The sequence below is a fragment of the Coregonus lavaretus genome, assembly GCF_964263955.1.
Source record: "Coregonus lavaretus genome assembly, chromosome: 4".
Lineage (NCBI taxonomy): Eukaryota > Metazoa > Chordata > Actinopteri > Salmoniformes > Salmonidae > Coregonus > Coregonus lavaretus.
The window spans coordinates 34,052,984-34,077,932 of NC_139991.1; the positions used below are offsets into that span (position 1 = coordinate 34,052,984).

Consider the following 24,949-nt stretch of genomic DNA (forward strand, 5'->3'; position numbering starts at 1 on the left):
ACTCTGTAAAGAATAATCTCAGATAAAGCCCAACACATAAAAATAAACAATCCATAAAGCCCAACACATATAGTGCATTCAGAAAGTATTCAGACCTCTTGAATTATTCCACATTTTGTTGCGTTACAGCCTTATTCTAAAATTGATTACATAGATTTTTTCCCTCATTAATCTACACACAATACCCCATAATGACAAAGCAAAAACTGGTTTTTAGGAATTTTAGCAAATGTATTAATATTAAACAACTGATATCACATTTACATACGTTTTCAGACCCTTTACTCAGTACTTTGTTGAAGCACCTTTGGCAGCGATTACAGCCTCGAGTCTTCTTAGGTATGACTCTACAAGCTTGGCACACCTGTATTTTGGGAGTTTCTCCCATTCTTCTCTGCAGATCCTCTCAAGCTCTGTCAGGTTGGATGGGGAGCGTCGCTGCACAGCTATTTTCAGGTCTCTCCAGAGATGTTCGATTGGGTTCAAGTCCAGGCTCTGGCTGGGCTGCTCAAGGACATTCAGAGACTTGTCCTGAAGCCACTCCTGCGTTGTCTTGGCTGTGTGCTTAGGGTCATTGTCCAATTGGAAGGTGAACCTTCACCCCAGTCTGAGGTCCTGAGCGCTCTGGAGCAGGTTTTCATCAAGAATCTCTCTGTACTTTGCGCCGTTCATCTTTCCCTCGATCCTGACTAGTCTCCCAGTCCCTGCCGCTGAAAAACATTGTATACATTTTAGAATAAGGCTGTAACATAACAAAATGTGGAAAAAGTCAAGGGGTCTGAATACTTTCCGAATGCACTGTCCATATATATTTTTTTGTTGCATTACAGCCTGAATTTAAAATTGATTAAGTTGCATGGACTGACTCTCTGTGCAATAATAGTGTTTAACATAATTTTTGAATGACTACCTCATCTCTCTACCCAACACATACAATTACCTGTAAGGTCCCTCAGTCGAGCAGGAAATTTCAACCACAGACTCAACCACAAAGACCAGGGAGATTTTCCAATGCCTCGTAAATAAGTTCAACTATTGGTAGATGGGTAAAAATACAAAAGCAGACATATAAATATCCCTTTGAGCATGGTGAAGTTATTAATTACACTTTAGATGGTGTATCAATACACCCAGTCACTACAAAGATACAGGCGTCCTTCCTAACTCAGTTGCTGGAGAGGAAGGAAAGCGCTCAGGGATTTCAACAACAGGCCAATGGTGATTTTAAAACACTTACAGAGTTTAATGGCTGTGATAGGAACAAACTGAGAATGAATCAACAACATTGTTGTCACGATCGTCGTATTGAATAGACCAAGGTGCAGCGTGATGAACGAACATGGTTAACTTTATTATCTTTAGTGATAATAGACAACAATCAACAAAACAAGAAACGACTCGTGAAGTCCACGGTAACAATGACCAACACGGAACAAGAACCCACAAACACAAAGGGAAAACAGACAGTTTAAATATGGCTCCCAATCAGAGACAACCAACGACAGCTGACACTCGTTGCCTCTGATTGGGAGTCACTCTGGCCAACATAGAAATAAACACAACAGAAAGAAGACACCCTGGCTCAACATATAGAGTCCCAGAGCCAGGGTGTGACAGTACCCCCCCCTAAAGGCGCGGACTGCGACCGCGCCTCAACTTGAACAAAACAGGGGAGGGCTGGGTGGGCATTCCTCCTCGGCGGCGGTTCTGGCTCCGGCCTTGCCCACCACCCTCCAATAAACCCCCCATAGCGCCCCTGGTCCAGTCTGGCCCCGCTGGCTGGAGCGGAACTGGACGCAGCAGGAGCGGTTAGCTTCAGCTCCGTAGTGGAGCAGTTGACCGGTACCTTACCAGGCACCGGTGACCCAGGCACGGGCCGTGCCGGGCTGACGAAGCGCACCACTGACTTGGTGCGGGGAGCAGGAACGGGCCGAGCTGGGCTGACGACGCGCACCACTGACTTGGTGCGGGGAGCAGGAACGGGCCTTACCAGGCTGACGACTCGCACCCCTGGCTTAGTGCGAGTAGCAGGAACAGGCCGGGCCGGGCTGGCGACGCGCACCCCTGGCTTGGTGCGTGGAGCCGGAACGGGCCGGACCGGGCTGACGATGCGCACCCCTGGCTTGGTGCGTGGAGTAGGAACAGGCCGGACCGGGCTGACGACTCGCACCCCTGGCTTGGTGCGTGGAGTAGGGACAGGCCGGACTGGGCTGGCGACGCACACCGTAGGCTTGGTGCGTGGAGTAGGGACAGGCCGGACCGGGCTGGCGACGCACACCGTAGGCTTGGTGCGTGGAGCAGGGACAGGCCGGACTGGGCTGGCGATGCACACCGTAGGCTTGGTGCGAGGAGCAGGGACAGGCCGGACCGGGCTGGCGACGCACACCGTAGGCTTGGTGCGTGGAGCAGGGACAGGCCGGACCGGGCTGGCGACGCACACCGTAGGCTTGGTGCGAGGAGCAGGGACAGGCCGGACCGGGCTGGCGACGCACACCGTAGGCTTGGTGCGTGGAGCAGGGACAGGCCGGACCGGGCTGGCGACGCACACCGTAGGCTTGGTGCGTGGATCAGGGACAGGCCGGACCGGGCTGGCGACGCACACCGTAGGCTTGGTGCGAGGAGCAGGGACAGGCCGGACCGGGCTGGCGACGCACACCGTAGGCTTGGTGCGTGGAGCAGGGACAGGCCGGACCGGGCTGTGGAGACGGATAGGAGACCTGGAGTGAAGAGCGGCCACAACCCGTCCTGGCTGAATGCCTACCCTCACACACTCTGTGTGAGGCATCCGCACAGGACGTACAGGGCTGTGTACCCGTACTGGCATAACAGCACGTGACACTAGAGCAGGATATCCGGGACCGCGGAGAGGCATTGGAGACCACGAGCGTTGAGCCGGCACACTCCGTCCTGGCTGCATACCCCCCTTCGCACGACACGTGCGGGGTGCTCGCACAGGACGTACAGGACTATGCCGGACCACTCGTGGCACAGTACGCCGCTCCGCATACCGCGGAACCTGCCCCGTCCCATGCTGCCATGCCTGAGTACGGGAAGTTGGTTCCGCTCTCCATCCAGGCTCCGCCAACCTGCCTTCTGGCCCCCCTAACCCGGTGGCCTCCTCTCCAAATCGCCCTGTGGCAGCCTCCTGCTGCCCAGCCGCCCATGCCGTGTGCCCCCCCTAAACATTTTTTGGGGTTGCCTCTCGTCCGTCCGACGATGACACTGCTGACGCCGCTGCTCCTCTCTCGCCAGGGCCTTAATCCTAGCCCAAGGTCCCTTGCCCCCGAGCATGTCCTCCCAGGACCACGATTTGCCCACCTGGGCCATCGCCAACCTCTCCATCTCCTTTCCCGGCGCTTCCTCCCATGTCCAGTCCAAGATCTGCCCCTGGACACGCTGCTTGGTCCTTTTATGGTGGGTTCTTCTGTCACGATCGTCGTTGGGAATAGACCAAGGCGCAGCGTGATGAACGAACATGGTTAACTTTATTATCTTTAGTGATAATAGACAACAATCAACAAAACAAGAAACGACTCGTGAAGTCCACGGTAACAATGACCAACACGGAACAAGAACCCACAAACACAAAGGGAAAACAGACAGTTTAAATATGGCTCCCAATCAGAGACAACCAACGACAGCTGACACTCGTTGCCTCTGATTGGGAGTCACTCTGGCCAACATAGAAATAAACACAACAGAAAGAACACACCCTGGCTCAACATATAGAGTCCCAGAGCCAGGGTGTGACAATTGTAGTTACTCCACAGTACTAACCTAATTGACAGAGTGAAAAGAAGGAAGCCTGTACATAATAAAAATTTGCCAAAACATGTATCCTGTTTATAACAAGGCAGGCACTAAACTAATACTGTATAAAAATGTGACAAAGCAATTCACTTCGTGTCCTGAATGCAAAGTGTTATGTTTTGTGCAAGTCCAATACAACACATTACTGAGTACCACGCTCCATATTTTCAAGTGGTGGTCTAAGGCACTGCATTGCAGTGCTAGCTGTGCCACTAGAGATCCTGGTTCGAATCCAGGCTCTGTCGTAGCCGGCCGTGACCGGGAGACCGATGGGGCGGCGCGCAATTGGCCCAGCGTCGTCCACGGTAGGGGAGGGAATGGCCGGCAGGGATGTAGCTCAGTTGATAGAGCATGGTGTTTGCAATGCCAGGGTTGTGGGTTCGATTCCCACAGGGGGTAGGAAAATAAATAAATAATGTAAGTCGCTCTGGATAAGAGCGTCTGCTAAATGACTAAAATGTAATGTAAATGTTATGGATATGCTTGCAATCATTAAGGACTGGGGAGTTTTTCAGAATAAAAAAGAAACAGAATGGAGCTAAGCACAGGCAAAATCCTAGAGGAAAACCTGGTTCAGTCTGCTTTCCACCAGACACTGGGAGATGATTGTACCTTTCAGCAGGACAATAACCTAAAACACAAGGCCAAATATATACTAGAGTTGCTTACCAAGAAGACAGTGAATGTTCCTGAGTGGCAGAGTTTTTACTTAAAGCTACTTGAGCATCTATGGCAAGACCTGAAAATGGTTGTCTAGCAATGAGCAACAACCAATTTGACAGTGCTTGAAGAATTTTTTTAAGAATAATGGGCAAATGTTCTACAATCCAGGTGTAGAAAGCTCTTAGATACTTACCCAGAAAGCTCTTAGAGTCTTACCCAGAAAGGTGTGTCTACAAATTATTGACTCAGGGGTGTGAATACTTATGTAAATTGGATATTTATGTATTACATTTTCAATAAATTTCCAATAATTTCTAAAAACATGTACACGGGCCCCGTGTAGCTCAGTTGGTAGAGCATGGCGCTTGCAACGCCAGGGTTGTGGGTTCTATTCCCACGGGGGGCCAGTATGAAAATGTATGCACTCACTAACTGTATGTCGCTCTGGATAAGAGCGTCTGCTAAATGACTAAAATGTAAAAATGTCATTATGGGGTATTGTGTGTAGATGGGTGAGATTTTTTTATTTACAGGGTTTCTGGGAGTGGGGGGTGGGGGGGTTTGAATGGAGACATGTTGGCTGGGGTTGGGGGAATGGGATGGCCGGTTCGGGGTGGATGGCCACTTCTTTTATGTTTTCTTTTCCTGTTTATACTGAATTATTATATATTAATAAACTCTGTATGTATTTCTTACTGTTTTTGTTTTTCCTCTTTTGAGTGGCAGCCTGGATAATGTACCTGTAACTCCCACAACAACAAAAAATAAATAACAAAAAAGTAATAATTTGTAAAAAATACATTAAAAATTACTTCAAATGTATAACTTCAAATTAAACCGAATAGTTTGCACTTATGACTACTGGATTCATTTAAATTTCAGCCAACTTACAAGCAAACACTTTGTACATTTATTGTTACAAATCAGCTTCCAAGGTTGCTAGCCATCGAGCGTACTAACGTTAGCCCCACTAGCCTGCTAACGTTAGCCCTACCAGCCTGTTAATGTTAGTTTAGCACTGCATGTGTCAGCCAGTGGCTATCAACTCCTAGCTTAAAGCTACATTAAAGTAAACCAAAGTTTTGGAAATACATAACACCATCTAACCAGTTATCAAATAATGTCACCGGTATATGCAGTTATCTTAGCCAGCAAGCCAACTAGCTAATGCTAGTTATTTTAACCTGCTAGCTAGCCTAGCAAGCTAACTAGCCTAGCTAGCCAACCACCACAGTCAACATAGCTAAGTAGTAAGCCAGAGAACAACACCAACTAGACACAGGCAGTAACCCACAGAACACAGCAAAAAAAAAGTTAGCAGATATAAAGTAGAGAGAGCAGAGATTACCGATTGAAAACTAACACTAGCTACGGACGACGAAAAACTACTACAACACTCACTGGCTCACTCGACTACCACTACCAAGCGCACAGGAGAAGAGGAGATGCATGAATTAATATGGTTTCTTCTTGGTGGATGTATGTAGTAGCTAACCAACGCCAACACTTGATCTTGAATGTAATTACATGCTGGCATGGCTAGTAGCTAATGTTAGCCAGCTGAAGCTAGCTAGGTAGCACCAATTCTCCATATTACGTTGACAATAGTGCATTGTGGGTAGTTCCGAAGGTATCCGAAAATAACTTCCTAAATATTTAAAAACCCAAAAACATAATCTTTGGAGTTATAGGTAACCACACTGTGACTACAACTAAGTTATTAAGTCTTTGACCACACTACGTTGTTTCTTTGGTGAGTAAAAACTCATGCTACCTACCCTTTAAAATTAAGTATAGATAATAATTATGGATGAATCTTAGCTCCGTAGGTGCAGTCCTGAAGTAAAGGGGGAAAAGTTTGGGTCTTGGATTGTTCCTTTGATCTTTGAGGTAAATTTAATTTGTCAGCCAATATTTGGAGATGGACCTGAGATCAATTTAAAGTGTTGCAATGTTTGCTCAGGAGAAAGTCAGAGTCTCCAGCCATAGTGTTGGGCCAGGCTAAAGATCTATCTTAATTTAGCTGCTGAAATGGCAGCAGACACATCCCCCTGAAGAGCTACTTCTTCAATACCAGCTGAGCAGCGAGTGTCGCAAATGACAGCCTGTCCCCCATATAATGCACTACTACTGTTGGGCTCTGGTCAAAAGTAGTGCACTATAGGGAATAGGGTGCCATTTGGGATGCCCCCGTAGTGCTTCAATACCTGTCAACCAGAGACCCTATGGGCCACGGGATCTAAACTGTTTATGTGCAGCCTGATGTAGATTGTTTTCAGTTCCCTAACATGAATAAAAATACATTTATGCCTCCCGAGTGGTGCAGCAGTCTAAGATACTGCATCGTAGTGCTTGAGGTGTCATTACAGACTCGGGTTCAATCCCAGGCTGTGTCACAACCGGCCGTGATCGGGAGTCCCATAGGGCGGAGCACAATTGGCCCAGCGTCGTCCGGTTTAGGGGAGGGTTTGGCGGGGGGGCTTTACTTGCCTCATCGAGCTCTAGCGACTTTGGTCGTCAGTTGAACAGTGCACATTGGTGCAGCTGGCTTCCGGGTTAAGCGGGCGGGTGTAAAGAAGCCCGGTTTGACGGGTCATGTTTCGGAGGACGCATGATTCGTTGGGGAGTTGCAGCGAATGAGACAAGATCGCAATTGGATATCACGAAATTGGGGTAAAAAATAAATAATAATAATAATAATAACATTTATAACCATCTCTCACTGCAGTCCCATCATGCTTAATGAAATTGTTATCAAAAATGTAAAGTTATGCTGCTGTACTAATATGGGCTTAGGGGATGTGACGTTTTCTGGGGTTAGTGCCAGACAGGTACATTGGTTGCAAACTAAGAAAACACATCACATAAATAAAACAATATGGCTGGGGTGTTCTACCATTCAAACAAAATGGGACACATTTTTCTACCCAACCAGCAACATTACAGTAAATCTATTGTAGCTATGGGGCACCACCAGAGCATGTACTGTACTGTCTTTATCAATATGAATGCTTACTTGAAGAGATGGCTCTTGGGGGTGATTCTGTTGTTGCCCTTTAAATATATTGCAGAAGTCCTTATGTAAGGCGAGTCTAGCATAACATATTTTATTACTCTCTCTCTCTCTCTCTCTCTCTCTCTCTCTCTCTCTCTCTCTCTCTCTCTCTCTCTCTCTCTCTCTCTCTCTCTCTCTCTCTCTCTCTCTCTCTCTCTCTCTCTCTCTCTCGCTCTCTCTCTCTCGCTCTCACCCTCACCCTCACCCTCACCCTCACCCTCACCCTCCTCCTTTTTCTCTGTTACTCAGAGCTATAAGAGAGGTCAAATGCCTCTGATTGCCCATTCCAGAGGGATGAGATAGGAGTTGGAAATTGGCCCCCTGGGCTCCTGATTGTAAATGCTTGCCCCAGGTTCTCGTTCTTCTATTTTTTTCAACCGGACAAGTCTCTCTGTGTTACGGCATGCATATAAACCACTCCAAATCAGTACACTGGAGGTGCAACATGTCAACACTTTTCAGCATCACAACTGCCAACCCCTCCCTATACTGTCAGGCAACAGGGAAAGTTTCCCAAAGGCACTTTGCTAACTCTGGCATGGCATTTTGAGTCTGGGAGGGTAGCCTATGTTTTATCAAAATTATCTCGCAATTATATCATCACCCAAGTGTTTGTTGTAATTTCCCCAATGCTATGGGGTTTCATGCTAAATTAGACATATAACCCATTCTTGTATTTCCTAGCCAGATCCAAAACATCCAGCATTTTCCTTTTAATAGAATAGAGGCATCCAAATGCTTTTGAATCATGATCCTGATTAATCATTCTTTGGACTGGAATCAATCTCAGTCACCCATGTGTATTGTCTTATGCTTCTATTCAAGTCTGTATAATCTATAATCGATAACACCCTGCCCTGCATGTACAGAATACCTTCCCCTCATTCTTCACAGAGATCAATGCAGATGAGAACTAACTAAAAGGCTAGTTTGCAGGTGTTCCCTTTAGGGCAGTGGCGTGGTTACCGAGACATTCTTTTGTTAAGGTACAGTGTGAGAGCCTCGGAGAGATGCAGTAGGAAGGTAGGGAATTCTGTGGTCCATTCATACAATAATGCTGCTGTATGACTGCAGTTACTGAATAGAAGCCAGGGAATCTGTTGGTGTGAGATTTGCAAGCCATGGCCCATCTGAACCGCTGTACCACTGCAGAGTCACAGACACACATAGACCCTTAGTCAGTATGAAAACTGCATTTAAATTCAACAAAATGTATGCCATGTGAGTCTGTGTAGATATCTCTCCTGGCACAGTGAAGAAACCCAAAGCCCAAATAGCCACTGAATCTATTTCAAGGCATATGTGCTCTATACATACCGCATCAGACTATAGTTTGTTTGGTTGGCTGTGTCTCTGCGTCTGTGAAGAAAATAGTGCTTGTTGTTGTTGTGGTCTCCTCTCCTGTATAGACCTTAGGCTAGGTACACTATGGATGTACTGCTGACAGAGGTACAGACAGATACACAGTGAAAACCTCAGACTAGCTCTGACATCCTGTTCCCAGTCTGTTCAGAACACATTAGTGTTTCCACCTAAGGATTTTTTATAATAATAGCTCCCTTTTTGTTGTCTTTATTGTCAAAAAATATCCTAATAAAATACCAAATACCAAATGCCTGGCTGGCCTTGCCGGCGTTTTCCATCATGATGCAGTTCTGGGAGCACATTTTTGGCAGTCATACAACATGGTGCCCCGTGTGAGGTCAGGACGATCCCTAACACTCGCTAGCACCGTTATGCTTACTCTAGTTGTCTGGCTCAAACTTTCCCCCATTTTCAGGGTTCTGACAACAAAGAAATTCTAGACTAGGTATAATTATAGGTACATACAGGTAACTGCCAAAATAATGGAAAAACTTGAGTAAATGAGGGATGCAAAGTATATATAAAGCAGGTGCTTCCACACAGGTGTGGTTCCTGAGATAATTAAGCAGTTAACATCCCATCATGCTTAGGGTTGTGTATAAAAATGCTTGGCAGGCCATTATTTTGGCCATTATTTGGCTACAATGGCTATGGCCCCATAGGATGACAATGCCCCCATCCACAGGGCACAAGTGGTCACTGAATGGTTTAATGAGCATTAAAACGATGTAAACCATATGCCATGGCCGTCTCAGTCACCAGGTCTCAACCCAAATTAACATTTATGGGAGATTCTGGAGCAGCGCCTGAGACAGCGTTTTCCACCACCATCAACAACACACCAAATTATGCAATTGCTCGTGGAAGAATGGTGTTGCATCGCTCCAATAGAGTTCCAGACACTTCTATCTATGCCAAGGTGCATTTAAGCTGTTCTGGCTCGTGGTGGTCCAACGCCCTACTAAGACACTTTATGTTGGTGTTTCCTTTATTTTGGCAGTTATATGTATATACCTACAGTATGTGCTTACTCCAGTAGTCTCAAACTTACTTTCCCTCTTTCACATGTCTAACAAAGAACGTTAAGAATAGAAGTATAAATACTTAATTTCATGCTGGCCCTGTCACAGTGACAGCCAGTGAAGGGAGATTACAGCATCATCAAAGTCCCCCATCTACCATTTGAGCTATCCTGTAGGATAAGTATTTTAATCCCTCCAGATATGGATTACATTGCACCTTTTTTTGCGTTGCTCCTTTTCTTTCTTCCCCTTCTAACTGTGTGAAAGCCTGAATGGTGTGCTGTGTTGTAGATACTGCTTGGCGAACGGATTGTCAGACCTGGGTTCAAATACTATTTTAAATCTTTCAAATGCTTTGAGTTTTTGTCGAGCCTGCCTGAAGTGTCAGATGGGCGGGGTTTGTAGTTTTGGAACTCTTTTATTGGTTCGTTAAGTCAGGCAAGCTCAATAAATCGCAGCTAAACAATCGAACATTATTTCAAATAGTATTTGAACCCAGCTCTGCGGTGTGGTATGTTGTAGAGATACTGCTTGGTGGGCGATGCAGTGTGTTGGAGGTACTGCTGGGTGAACAGTGTGGTGTGCGTGCATGCGCGTGTGCGTTTGTGCATGCACACGTGTGTTGTACTGTAGATACTACTGAGTGGTAGGGTATAGGTTGATTATCTATATGACTAATGGGCCTTAGAGTAGGTTTTTCCTCTTGTGAAGCTGCATTCACTTAATCACTGGACAAGATAATGCAGCCGTCACTGAACTCTTAGCTGGAGCAGAGGGGGTAACATTCAGAATGCTGATCAGGTCCTCCCTCTAAGAAGATATTAAAGAAATTCCACTAAGTTGTCAACAGTGACGCTCGAATGACCGAGAAAGATTTGTGTCAGAAATGCCTTCCGTTTGAATAGCCGAGAAAGGTGTTGTTTATGTAATTAAAATCATCTGCTATATTTTACAGCAAATATGAAGGAAAGTTAACTTCTTACATAATAATATGCCATTTACCCAAAAAAATTTGTGTATGGGTGGTCCCGGGGATCGAACACACTACCCTGGCGTTACAAGCGCCGTGCTCTACCAGCTGAACTACAGAGGACCACATGGGGCCTAACAGGCTAATATTTCATTTTTGTTGAAAGAGAAACAGAAAAAGATAGACAGAATTAGGATTACAGATCATACAGCCTCATTCAAAGTGAGAAATACAGCATGTCCTCATTGGCGATGTACGGAGCTGTGATGCAAAACGGAAACCTAGTCACTCTCTCATATCTTAGCAACAGTAGCTAGTTATACAAGTTTCTAGCTAACTAGCTAACGTTATATCCCGACAACATTGACACTCAATATAATTTTGTTCTCAGCCATATCTAAGCCATATTCAAAATTGAATTAATGCCAGATAGCCTACATTATTGAAATTGTATCCGTTTTGTTAGTTGAGGTTGTAATGTTAGTTTCTAGCTAGATTGCTAGCCAGGCTCCCGGGTTGTCTTGTCTGAGCAGCCCAGCTATGGCACACGTTAGCTAGCTGGCTAGCTAACTAACTCGTTGTGACAACATTGACCCTCAACATACTGTACTTTTGTTCTATTGTCTCAGCCATATTCACAATTAAATTCAAGGCTCTAAACATACTTGTTTTGTTCTATTATCTCAGCCATATTCACAATTAAATTGAAGGCAGATTACCTATCTAACATGCAGGCATGAGCTCAGATCAGCTACAAATGCTCAATTATTTGCATCATACAGTGGGGGAAAACAGTATTTAGTCAGCCACCAATTGTGCAAGTTCTCCCACTTAAAAAGATGAGAGATGCCTGTAATTTTCATCATAGGTACACGTCAACTATGACAAACAAAATGATAAATGTTTTTCCAGAAAATCACATTGTAGGATTTTTAATGAATTTATTTGCAAATTATGGTGGAAAATAAGTATTTGGTCAATAACACAAGTTTCTCAATACTTTGTTATATACCCTTTGTTGGCAATGACACAGGTCAAACGTTTTCTGTAAGTCTTTACAAGGTTTTCACACACTGTTGCTGATATTTTGGCCCATTCCTCCATGCAGATCTCCTCTAGAGCAGTGATGTTTTGGGGCTGTCGCCGGGCAACACGGACTTTCAACTCCCTCCAAAGATTTTCTATGGGGTTAAGATCTGGAGACTGGCTAGGCCACTCCAGGACCTTGAAATGCTTCTTACGAAGCCACTCCTTCGTTGCCCGGGCGGTGTATTTGGGATCATTGTCATGCTGAAAGACCCAGCCACGTTTCATTTTCAATGCCCTTGCTGATGGAAGGAAGTTTTCACTCAAAATCTGACGATACATGGCCCCATTCATTCTTTCCTTTACACGGATCAGTCGTCCTGGTCCCTTTGCAGAAAAACAGCCCCAAAGCATGATGTTTCCACCCCCATGCTTCACAGTAGGTATGGTGTTCTTTGGATGCAACTCACCATTCTTTGTCCTCCAAACACGACGAGTTGAGTTTTTACCAAAACATTCTATTTTGGTTTCATCTGACCATATGACATTCTCCCAATCCTCTTCTGGATCACCCAAATGCACTCTAGCAAACTTCAGACGGGCCTGGACATGTACTGGCTTAAGCAGGGGGACACGTCTGGCACTGCAGGATTTGAGTCTGTGTTACTGATGGTAGGCTTTGTTACTTTGGTCCCAGCTCTCTGCAGGTCATTCACTAGGTCCCCCCGTGTGGTTCTGGGATTTTTGCTCACCATTCTTGTGATCATTTTGACCCCACGGGGTGAGATCTTGCGTGTAGCCCCAGATCGAGGGATATTATCAGTGGTCTTGTATGTCTTCCATTTCCTAATAATTGCTCCCACAGTTGATTTCTTCAAACCAAGCTGCTTACCTATTGCAGATTCAGTCTTCCCAGCCTGGTGCAGGTCTACAATTTTGTTTCTGGTGTCCTTTGACAGCTCTTTGGTCTTGGCCATAGTGGAGTTTGGAGTGTGACTGTTTGAGGTTGTGGACAGGTGTCTTTTATACTGATAACAAGTTCAAACAGGTGCCATTAATACAGGTAACGAGTGGAGGACAGAGGAGCTGTCACGCCCTGGCTCTGGGGACTCTTAAATGTTGAGCCAGGTGTGTAGTTTCTATGTTATGTTTTTCTATGTTTAGCTTCTAGATCGTTTAGATCTATGTTGGCCAGGGTGGATCCCAATCAGAGGCAGCTGTAGCTCGTTGTCTCTGATTGGGGACCATACTTAGGCAGCCTGTTGGCACCAGTTAGTGGTGGGATCTTGTTCCGTGTAAGGTATGTTAGTGTGCTACCTTGGACTTCACGTTTTGTTTGTTGTTTTTGTCGTGGTGTTTAAGTTTTAATAAACATGTATGCTTATCACGCTGCACCTTGGTCCTTCTCGTTCGTAAACGATCGTGACAGGAGCCTCTTAAAGAAGAAGTTACAGGTCTGTGAGAGCCAGAAATCTTGCTTGTTTGTAGGTGACCAAATACTTATTTTCCACCATAATTTGCAAATAAATTCATTAAAATCCTACAATGTGATTTTCTGGATTTTTTTTACTCAATTAGTCTGTCATAGTTGACGTGTACCTATGATGAAAATTACAGGCCTCTCTCATCTTTTTAAGTGGGAGAACTTGCACAATTGGTGGCTGACTAAATACTTTTTTCCCCCACTGTATTGACCCCTCCACCGTAGATAGCTAGTTAGCTAATCAAACCAATAACTCAAAGTACATACAATAACATAATGCTGCAACAATTTCATCAAACAGAAGTAGAACTTCATAGCTATGTCTATTCTTACCTTGATCATTGATATTAGCTACTCTTTGGCCATAGCTTCAACATTATTTGTGTCTCATCACAAAATCAGTGTGTCCAAGCAATGTTGTTCTGCACTAAGATGGCTGTTGATTGATGTTACCAGATTTATCATCACTTTCTGACAATTATGTAATTCATAAACAACTTTGCTATTGAAATGCAAGTAGCAGGTGATGCGACCAGTTACAGAAAGTATTACAATACCAAAACATAATATTTCACTCAAGTCAACCTTACAGTCATCAGTACTATTCATATTAACCTACTGGACCTCCTTAGCACAAACAAGAATATGAAACAAAGATGATTAATTTTATTTTAAATTATGTTGTAATGATGAATGAATCACAATTTGTTAAATGTGGTAGCTGCTAGCAGTCTGTGTTACCCTCCTGGAGAGCTACATTTGACATTTTAGTCATTTAGCAGACAGTCTTATCCAGAACAACACATCGCAATCGTATCAAGTACATTTTCCCCCAACAGTCTTTATCAGCAAAGTCTGTGCTAGTGGAAAAATAACGTATTCAGTGAGGCGAGGTGGTGGCGCTGGGCGCTTGCCCTCGGCCTCATTCATCTGAGGCAGGACTCTCCAGAGGAACACTGAGGGGGGAGAGAGGGATAGATGGGAAGAAAAAACTAACATGATCAGAAAGGCATACCAGTATACAGTGAGGGAAATAAGTATTTGACCCCCTCTCAATCAGAAAGATTTTTCTGGTTCCCAGGTGTCTTTTATACAGGTAACGAGCTGAGATTAGGAGCACACTCTTAAAGGGAGTGCTCCTAATCTCAGCTTGTTACCTGTATAAAAGACACCTGTCCACAGAAGCAATCAATCAATCAGATTCCAAACTCTCCACCATGGCCAAGACCAAAGAGCTCTCCAAGGATGTCAGGGACAAGATTGTAGACCTACACAAGGCTGGAATGGGCTACAAGACCATCGCCAAGCAGCTTGGTGAGAAGGTGACAACAGTTGGTGCGATTATTTTACATTTACGTTTACATTTACGTCATTTAGCAGACGCTCTTATCCAGAGCGACTTACAAATTGGTGCATTCACCCTATAGCCAGTGGGATAACCACTTTACAATCTTTTTTTTGGGGGGGGGGGGGGGTGGGGGGGGGGGGGGGGGGTGGGTAGAAGGATTACTTTATCCTATCCCAGGTATTCCTTAAAGAGGTGGGGTTTCAAATGTCTCCGGAAGGTGGTGAGTGACTCCGCTGTCCTGGCGTCGTGAGGGAGCTTGTTCCACCATTGGGGTGCCAGAGCAGCGAACAGTTTTGACTGGGCTGAGCGGGAACTATGCTTCCGCAGAGGAAGGGGAGCCAGCAGGCCAGAGGTGGATGAACGCAATGCCCTCGTTTGGGTGTAGGGACTGATCAGAGCCTGAAGGTACAGAGGTGCCGATCCCCTCACAGCTCCATAGGCAAGCACCATGGTCTTGTAACAGATGCGAGCTTCAACTGGAAGCCAGTGGAGTGTGCGGAGGAGCGGGGTGACGTGAGAGAACTTGGGAAGGTTGAACACCAGACGGGCTGCGGCATTCTGGATGAGTTGTAGGGGTTTAATGGCACAGGCAGGGAGCCCAGCCAACATCGAGTTGCAGTAATCCAGACGGGAGATGACAAGTGCCTGGATTAGGACCTGTGCCGCTTCCTGTGTAAGGCAGGGTCGTACTCTCCGAATGTTGTAGAGCATGAACATGCAGGATCGGGTCACCGCCTTGATGTTAGCGGAGAACGACAGGGTGTTGTCCAGGGTCACGCCAAGGCTCTTCGCACTCTGGGAGGAGGACACAACGGAGTTGTCAACCGTGATGGCGAGATCATGGAACGGGCAGTCCTTCCCCGGGAGGAAGAGCAGCTCCGTCTTGCCAGGGTTCAGCTTGAGGTGGTGATCCGTCATCCATACTGATATGTCTGCCAGACATGCAGAGATGCGATTCGCCACCTGGTTATCAGAAGGGGGAAAGGAGAAGATTAGTTGTGTATCGTCAGCGTAGCAATGATAGGAGAGGCCATGTGAGGATATGACAGAGCCAAGTGACTTGGTGTATAGGGAGAATAGGAGAGGGCCTAGAACTGAGCCCTGGGGGACACCAGTGGTGAGAGCACGTGGTGCGGAGACAGCTTCTCGCCACGCCACTTGGTAGGAGCGACCGGTCAGGTAGGACGCAATCCAGGAGTGAGCCGCGCCGGAGATGCCCAGCTCGGAGAGGGTGGAGAGGAGGATCTGATGGTTCACAGTATCAAAGGCAGCAGACAGGTCTAGAAGGACAAGAGCAGAGGAGAGAGAGTTAGCTTTAGCAGTGCGGAGAGCCTCCGTGACACAGAGAAGAGCAGTCTCAGTTGAATGACCAGTCCTGAAACCTGACTGGTTTGGATCAAGAAGGTCATTCTGAGAGAGATAGCAAGAGAGTTGGCTAAAGACGGCACGCTCAATAGTTTTGGAAAGAAAAGAAAGAAGGGATACTGGTCTGTAGTTGTTGACATCAGTGGGATCGAGTGTTGGTTTTTTGAGAAGGGGTGCAACTCTCGCTCTCTTGAAGACGGAAGGGACATAGCCAGCGGTCAAGGATGAGTTGATCAGCGAGGTGAGGTAGGGGAGAAGGTCACCGGAGATGGTCTGGAGAAGAGAGGAGGGGATGGGGTCAAGCGGGCAGGTTGTTGGGCGGCCTGCAGTCACAAGTCGCAGGATTTTATCTGGAGAGAGAGGGGAGAAAGAAGTCAAAGCATAGGGTAGGGCAGTGTGAGCAGGACCAGCAGTGTCATTAGACTTAACAAACGAGGATCGGATGTCGTCAACCTTCTTTTCAAAGTGGTTGACGAAGTCATCCACAGAGAGAGAGGAGGGGGGGGGGGGGGGGGGGGATTCAGCAGGGAGGAGAATGTGGCAAAGAGCTTCCTAGGGTTAGAGGCAGATTCTTGGAAGACAGAGTGGTAGAAAGTGGCCTTAGCAGCAGAAACAGATGAAGAAAATGTAGAGAGGAGGGAGTGAAAAGATGCCAGGTCGGCAGGGAGTTTAGTTTTCTTCCATTTCCGCTCCACTGCCCGGAGCTCTGTTCTGTGAGCTCGCAATGAGTCATCAAGCCACGGAGCTGGAGGGGAGGACCGAGCCGGCCGGGAGGATAGGGGACACAGAGAGTCAAAGGATGCAGAAAGGGAGGAGAGGAGGGTTGAGGAGGCAGAATCAGGAGATTGGAGGGAGAAGGATTGAGCAGAGGGAAGAGATGATAGGATGGAAGAGGAGAGAGTAGTGGGAGAGAGAGAGCGAAGGTTGCGGCGGCGCATTACCATCTGTGTAGGGGCAGAGTGAGTAGTGTTGGAGGAGAGCGAGAGAGAAAAGGATACAAAGTAGTGGTCGGAGACATGGAGGGGAGTTGCAGTGAGATTAGTAGAAGAGCAGCATCTAGTAAAGATGAGGTCAAGCGTATTGCCTGCCTTGTGAGTAGGGGGGGACGGTGAGAGGGTGAGGTCAAAAGAGGAGAGGAGTGGAAAGAAGGAGGCAGAGAGAAATGAGTCAAATGTAGACGTAGGGAGGTTGAAATCCCCCAAAACTGTGAAGGGTGAGCCATCCTCAGGAAAGGAACTTATCAAGGCGTCAAGCTCATTGATGAACTCTCCAAGGGAACCTGGAGGGCGATAGATGACAAGGATATTAAGCTTAAATGGGCTAGTGACTGTGACAGCATGGAATTCAAATGAGGAGATAGACAGATGGGTTAGGGGAAAAATTGAGAATGTCCACTTGGGAGAGATGAGGATTCCTGTGCCACCACCCCTCTGACCAGATGCTCTCGGGGTATGTGAGAACACATGGTCAGACGAGGAGAGAGCAGTAGGAGTAGCAGTGTTTTCAGTGGTAATCCATGTTTCCGTCAGCGCCAGGAAGTCGAGGGACTGGAGGTTAGCATAGGCTGGGATGAAGTCAGCCTTGTTGGCAGCAGAACGGCAGTTCCAGAGGCTGCCTGAGACCTGGAACTCCAGGTGTGGGGTGCGTGCAGGGACCACCAGGTTAGAGAGGCAGCAGCCACGCGGTGTGAGGCGTTTGTGTAGCCTGTGCGGAGAGGAGAGAACAGGGATAGGCAGAGGCATAGTTGACAGGCTGTAGCAAATGGCTACAATAATGCAGAGGAGATCGGAATGAAATTAACTAAACATCTGGGAAAGGAGAGAGTAGGGCCTCCCTCACCAAAACTTCCACCTCAGAAACTATAATTGTTTCACTGAACCACCCGAATAAAAACTCTCCCAACTTCCACTTTAGAAATTAGAGTTGTTGTGAACTACAGCGGTTCAATGTTTCAAGGAATAGACTCAACTTACTTTATTCAGCTAGCTAACTATGACGCCATAGCTAACTAGCATGCTAGCATCCAATAACACACAGTTTAGCACCAATACTTAGTTACAACAAACTACCAATAGTGTGTTAACACACTAAACAAATAATTCGTGTCCGTGTCTAGTTCCTTTCATAACGCAGCAATAATTAAACGTTGGCTGGCTAGCACAAATATATTGTATTTAGCTGCTACAGTACAGTTAGCTGGTCGTGTTGGCTAGCTAGCAATGGCTACTGTGTTGACTTTGTTTGAAAAACGGCTAGCTAGCTAGCTTCGTGCTACACCCGGCACCGCCGAATACAATGCTAACCTACAATAACTTATTATTATTATTCGCAAATGGAAGAAACACAAAAGACTGTCAATCTCTCTCGGCCTGGGGCTCCATGCAAGATCTCACCTCGTGGAGTTACAATGATCATGAGAACGGTGAGGAATCAGCCCACGGGAGGATCTTGTCAATGATCTCAAGGCAGCTGACACCATAGTCACCAAGAAAACAATTGGTAACACACTACGCCGTGAAGGACTGAAATCCTGCAGCGCCCGCAAGGTCCCCCTGCTCAAGAAAGCACATATACAGGGCCATCTGAAGTTTGCCAATGAACATCTGAATGATTCAGAGGAGAACTGGGTGAAAGTGTTGTGGTCAGATGAGACCAAAATCAAGCTCTTTGGCATCAACTCAACTCGCCGTGTTTGGAGGAGGAGGAATGCTGCCTATGACCCCAAGAACACCATCCCCACCGTCAAACATGGAGGTGGAAACATATGCTTTGGGGGTGTTTTTCTGCTAAGGGAACATGACAACTTCACCGCATCAAAGGGACGATGGATGGGGCCATGTACCGTCAAATCTTGGGTGAGAACCTCCTTCCCTCAGCCAGGGCATTGAAAATGGGTCGTGGATGGGTATTCCAGCATGACAATGACCCAAAACACACAGCCAAGGCAACAAAGGAGTGGCTCAAGAATAAGCACATTAAGGTCCTGGAGTGGCCTAGCCAGTCTCCAGACCTTAATCCCATAGAAAATCTGTGGAGGGAGCTGAAGGTTCGAGTTTCCAAACGTCAGCCTCGAAACCTTAATGACTTGGAGAAGATCTGCAAAGAGGAGTGGAACAAAATCCCTCCTGAGATGTGTGCAAACCTGGTGGCCAACTACAAGAAACGTCTAACCTCTGTGATTGCCAACAAGGGTTTTGCCACCAAGTACTGAGTCATGTTTTGTAGAGGGGTCAAATACTTATTTCCCTCATTAAAATGCAAATTTATTCATAACATTTTTGACATGTGTTTTTCTGGATTTTTTTGTTGTTATTCTGTCTCTCACTTTTCAAATAAACCTACCATTAAAATTATAGACTGATCATGTCTTTGTCAGTGGGCAAACGTACAAAATCAGCAGGGGATCAACTACTTTTTGTATTTCTGTAAATACAGGTATTCTGGTTGGAAATAAAAATAATAATAAATAATATGCCATTTAGCAGATGCTTTTATCCAAAGCGACTTACAGTCATGTGCGCATACATTTTTACGAATGGGTGGTCCCGGGGATCGAACCCACTACCCTGGCGTTACAAGCGCCATGCTCTCCCAATTGAGCTACAGAGGCAAATAATGCATTACTAAACAGACATTGAGAAAGCCATTGAGGAGCTGATGGGAGGATACTCACATGTACATGGAGAGGAAGCCATAGGTGGAGTTGACTCCGTACCTCTCCTAGTTGAACATCTCACTGGCATCCCAGCCATTAGACTAACACCAGCCATTAGACTAACAGAGAGATACAAGGGAATGGTGGTTAGTGTGTGTGTTAGTGTCTTGCTGTGTGTCACCAGAGTGGTATACTACTCTTTTATAAAGCTAGCCAGCTTCAGTTAGCTTCACATTCACGGTCAGGCTTCATCCGTACTACGGTGGTGGATATTGCTCGCCTGCCTGCCACACACGGCTAGTCGAATGCCGAACTCTTCAGTTAGACAATACTGAAACATCAATCCATGGGTGAGTCAGTGCCACATTTTCATTTGTGACGAAATAAAAATGAAAGAAGTTATCTTGCAAATTCAGCAGGCTATGGTGTGAAATAGGCTTTTAGAAGTGCTGTCTTTATGTTATTATTTATCGTTAATGCCATCTTTGGTATGCTTATCAATGCACTAGCACCTTTTTCCCACTCCTATTGCTCCTATCTGTGGAACAGCTTGTTGCGTTGTGGCCATAGACATACACTATATATAAAAAAATATGTGGACACCCCTTTGAATTACTGGATTTGGCTATTTCAGCCACACCCGTTGCTGACAGGTGTATAAAATCGAGCACAAAGCCATGCAATCTCCATAGACAAACACTGGCAGTAGAATTGCCTTACTGAAGAGTTCAGTGACTTTCAACGTGGCACCGTCTTAGGAAGCCACCTTTCCATCAACTCAGTTAGTCAAATTTCTGCCCTGCTACAGCTGCCACGGTCAACTGTAAGTGCTGTTATTGTGAAGTGGAAACGTCTAGGAGCAACAACGGCTCAGCCGTGAAGTGTTAGGCCACAAAAGCTCACATAATGGGACCGGCGAGTGCTGAAGCGCGTAGGGTATAAAAATTGTCTGTCCTCGGATGCAACACTGCCTCTGGAAGCAACACTTCCAAACTACCTCTGGAAGCAACATCAGCACAATAACTGTTTGTCGGGAGCTTCATGAAATGGGTTTCCATGGCCGAGCAGCCACACACAAGCCTAAGATCACCGTCATGCGCAATGCCAAGCGTCGGCTGGAGTGATGTAAAGCTCGCTGCCATTGGACTCTGGAGCAGTGGAAACGCGTTCTCTGGCGTGATGAATCACGCTTCACCATCTGGCAGTCCGACGGAATCTAGGTTTGGCGGATGCCATGAGAAGACTACCTGCCTCAATGCAAAGTGCCAACTGTAAAGTTTGGTGGAGAAGGAATACTGGTCTGGGGCTGTTTTTCATAGTTCAGGCTAGGCCCCTTAGTTCTAGTGAAGGGAAATCTTAATGCTACAGCATACAATGACATTCTAGATGATTCTGTGCTTCCAACTTTGTGGCAGCAGTTTGGGGAAGGCCCTTTCCTGTTTCAGCATGACAATGCCCCTGTGCACAAAGCCCCCGTGCACAAAGCAAGGCCCATACAGAAATGGTTTGTTGAGATCGGTGTGGAAGAACTTGACTGGCCTGCACAGAGCCCTGACCTAAACCCCATCGAACACCTTTGGGATGAATTGGAACACCGACTGCGAGCCAGGCCTAATGCCCAACATCAGTGCCCAACCTCACTAATGCTGTTATGGCTGAATTGAAGCAAGTCCCCGCAGCAATGTTCCAACATCTATTGGAAAGCCTTCCCAGAAGAGTGGAGGTTGTTATAGCAGCAAAGGGTGGACCAACTCCATATTAATGCGCATGATTTTGGAATGAGGTGTTTGACGAGCAGATGTCCACATACTTTTGGTAATGTAGTGCATAATCCATAGAAGGGTTTTTGAACCTCTAACCCTGGCAATTTGACTGTTAAATGTATGGGTACACTAGCAATGTCTGCCAGTCTCGACATGAATGGGAATTGCCGTCTATGGATTATACATTGAGTATAACAAACATTAGGAACACCTTCCTAATATTGAGTTGCACCGCCCCCTTCTGCCCTCAGAACAGCATCAATTGGTCGGGGCATGTACTCTACAAGGTGTCAAAAGCGTTCCACAGGGATGCTTCCCACAGTTGTGTCAAGTTGGCTGGATGTCCTTTGGGTGGTGGACCATTCTTGATACACACAGGAAACTGTTGAGCATGAAAAACCCAGCAGCGTTGCATCTCTTAACACAAGCCGGTGCTCCTGGCACCTACTACCATATCCCGTTCACAGGCACTTAAATATTTTGTCTTGCCCATTCACCCTCTGAATGCCACACATACACAAGCCATGTCTCAATTGTCTCAAGGCTTAGAAATCCTTCTTTAACCTGTCTCCTCCCCTTCATCTACACTGATTGAAGTGGATTTAACAAGTGACATCAATAAGGGTTCATAGCTTTCACCTGGATTCATCTGGTCAGTCTATGTCATGGAAAGAGCAGGTTTTCTTAATATTTTGTATGCTCAGTGTATGTCTATGGTTGGTTGCGGCTGTCAATTTGCCTTTTGCAAATATCAAAATACAATCAAATACAATTGTGCAATAAACGTACAGTTTGGAAAGCAAATGCTGTCCTTACTAAATGTGTAATGTGATAGGTATTTTAACATTACAATTTTTTTACACACACACACAAAAAACATTTGATTAATAGAATATTGAATCAGTAGTCTTCCTCAAATGAAGGGGATGATCACTCAATCTTTGCGAGAGGGAGGCTATCTGATTTTATTGCTCCTCAACTCGTGGCTCAGACACTTCATTCAGGATAAATAGAGTTAGCCCTTAGTTAGCCTGTCCCTGAGCAGGTTAGTTTTGAAGGATTCATTGCCATAGAAATGTACCTAGCTAAAAGGTGAGCCACTTTCATAGAACAAGTTATTCAGAGTTGAACCTTGGCTGAAAATCCGACATTGAATTGCATTGAATTCTACGTCGGGCAGAAATGAGCGTTTGAATTAGGAAAGTTTCCTCTCATGACCTCTACAAGCCAGAATGTTGAATAAAATGATATTTGAACGTATTTTCTGGTTGTTCGTGTGGTTGGTCCTTTTGCAGGTAGGAATGTGAGACAATATATCCACAGGAAAGTATAAATACAACAACTTTTCAAAGCGCTGGTATTGCGTTCAGATTTCTATCACCCGAATCATGCGCACAAGATAAAAATGCATCCTGATTCAAACGCTAATTTCTGCCCAATGTAGAATTCATTGAAATTCAACGTTGGGTTTCCAGGAAAAGTTGAACCCAGAGTTGATCAAAGTTACCTCGCAAACTCCTCAAACCTGATTCGTAATATAGGACTCAAGACGAAGCCCTCTCTGTTGTCATGTCCTCTGTCTCACCGCTACAGCACTGTGCTCCCAATTCGCCCCCAACAAGCTGATCGCTGTGTCTGAATGCATCCATCTACACACACACACACACACACACAAAACTGTAAATCAACCATACACTAACACTATCTACAAACAATTAACAAACCAATCAGTAATTAGGAATGTAGCAAGGGGTGAAGCGGGTCACCTCCTCCAGAATCTTCTAAAAGCGGGCTCGCACCTGGGGTTGACGCATTGGAGGGAGATGTACACATTATTACACACACCCATGTACATAGATAAAGGTAGGTTTCCAGTAGAACATCATGTTATTACAATACTGAGAAAATAGTAAATGTAAAAAAAAATATGTTATTCTGTACTTACTTTGATTGGGGTTGTACTACTTTCAAATGTGTTGGCGGATTACAGGTGCATATCAATCTAGAAAATGTGTTGAAACAAATAGCGCTTTGTACATGATAGACATTTAATCATAGGACTGGATGGTTTCAAATACTAACGTTCATTAATGAACTAGCTAGATAGTTATTCTACTCATCAAGGCCTTTTAAAATAGGAAGTCAACTCAGCTGGCATTATACAACTAGCTAGTTAACTAGCTAGGTCAAAGCAATGTATAGCCAGATATTAGTATTTCTGGCACAGTCATAAATAGCTAGCAGGCTAAATAGCTGGCTAGGTAGCTAACGTCATAACATTTAGGACCTAGACCTAGATGTGTTCGCTGACAGGAAAAAAATATTGTTGGTAACACCAGCTAACAGGATAGCCTCTTCGCTCCGGGAGACCTGTACGTTACACAAATGTGTACAGGTCTAACAGAGCGAAGAGGCTACTAGCAAGAGGAATGTAGCTAGTTAACAGTGTTGCGTTGCCTAGTGTTGCAAGTCTGTAGCTAGCTAGCCAGGTAACAAGATAACTTGGCAATTTTTTTTGTCTTAGACCTAACGTTAGCTAACTTAGATATTTAGATAATTTTACAGCTAAAAGGTAGTGTCCGCTAATATCGGCGATTCAATGGCACCATTTGCTAACTTAACTAGCTAATGTTGGCCTCTTGAGTGGTACAGCAGTCTTGAGGCCTCACTACAGCCCCAGGTTAGATCCCAGGCTGTGTCACAGCCGGCCGTGACCGGGAGACCCATGAGGTGGCGCACAATTAGCCCAACGTGGTTAGGGGAGGGTTTGGCCAGCTGGGAGGTCCTTGTCCCATCGCGCTCTCCTTGTGGTGGGCCGGGCGCCTGCAAGCTGACCTTGGTCGCAGTTGTACAGTGTTTCCTCCAACATATTGGTGCGGCTGGCACCAATATGTGTGTCAAGATGCAGTGCGGCTTGTCAGGGTCATGTTTCGGAAGACGCATGGCTCTCGACCTTCGTCTCTTCCGAGTCCGTACGGGAGTTGCAGAGATGGGACAAGACTAACTACCAATTGCATATCACGCAATTGGGGAGAAAAAGGTGTAAAAGTACAAGTAGCTACAACATTAACGTAGATAAAAAAGGGAATGGGGGCGTATAATTATAGTTTATGAAATAGTTCGCTAGCTAGCTATCAATGTTCAAACGTTAGCTAACCTATCGAGCTAACGTAGCTAACGTTAGCTAGCTATGTGGCTAGCTTTTACCAGTATGTTCAATGTTTAACGTTGTTAGCTAGACACAAACAGAACGATGCATAGAGTGATCTGCACATAAAGGCAACCAAGCAAGGTCTATTAGCTAGCTAACCTCCTTTAATCTGCTTTAACCAACATTACCCAGCTAACATTAGCTAACGTTCACAACCGTCACTGCCCAGAGACAGTTTCAACAAACAAAGCAACAACTTTTTACCTTAGAAAA

At 45.7% G+C, this 24,949-nt stretch overlaps 1 protein-coding gene across 1 annotated transcript in view; it reads left to right on the plus strand.

Moving 5' to 3' along the window:
• Window positions 1–24,949, plus strand: part of LOC311127735 (potassium/sodium hyperpolarization-activated cyclic nucleotide-gated channel 1-like) — a gene marked incomplete at both ends in the record, with an annotated part of 218,702 nt that overhangs the window by 98,296 nt on the left and 95,457 nt on the right. The gene's annotated exons all lie outside the window — the stretch shown is intronic.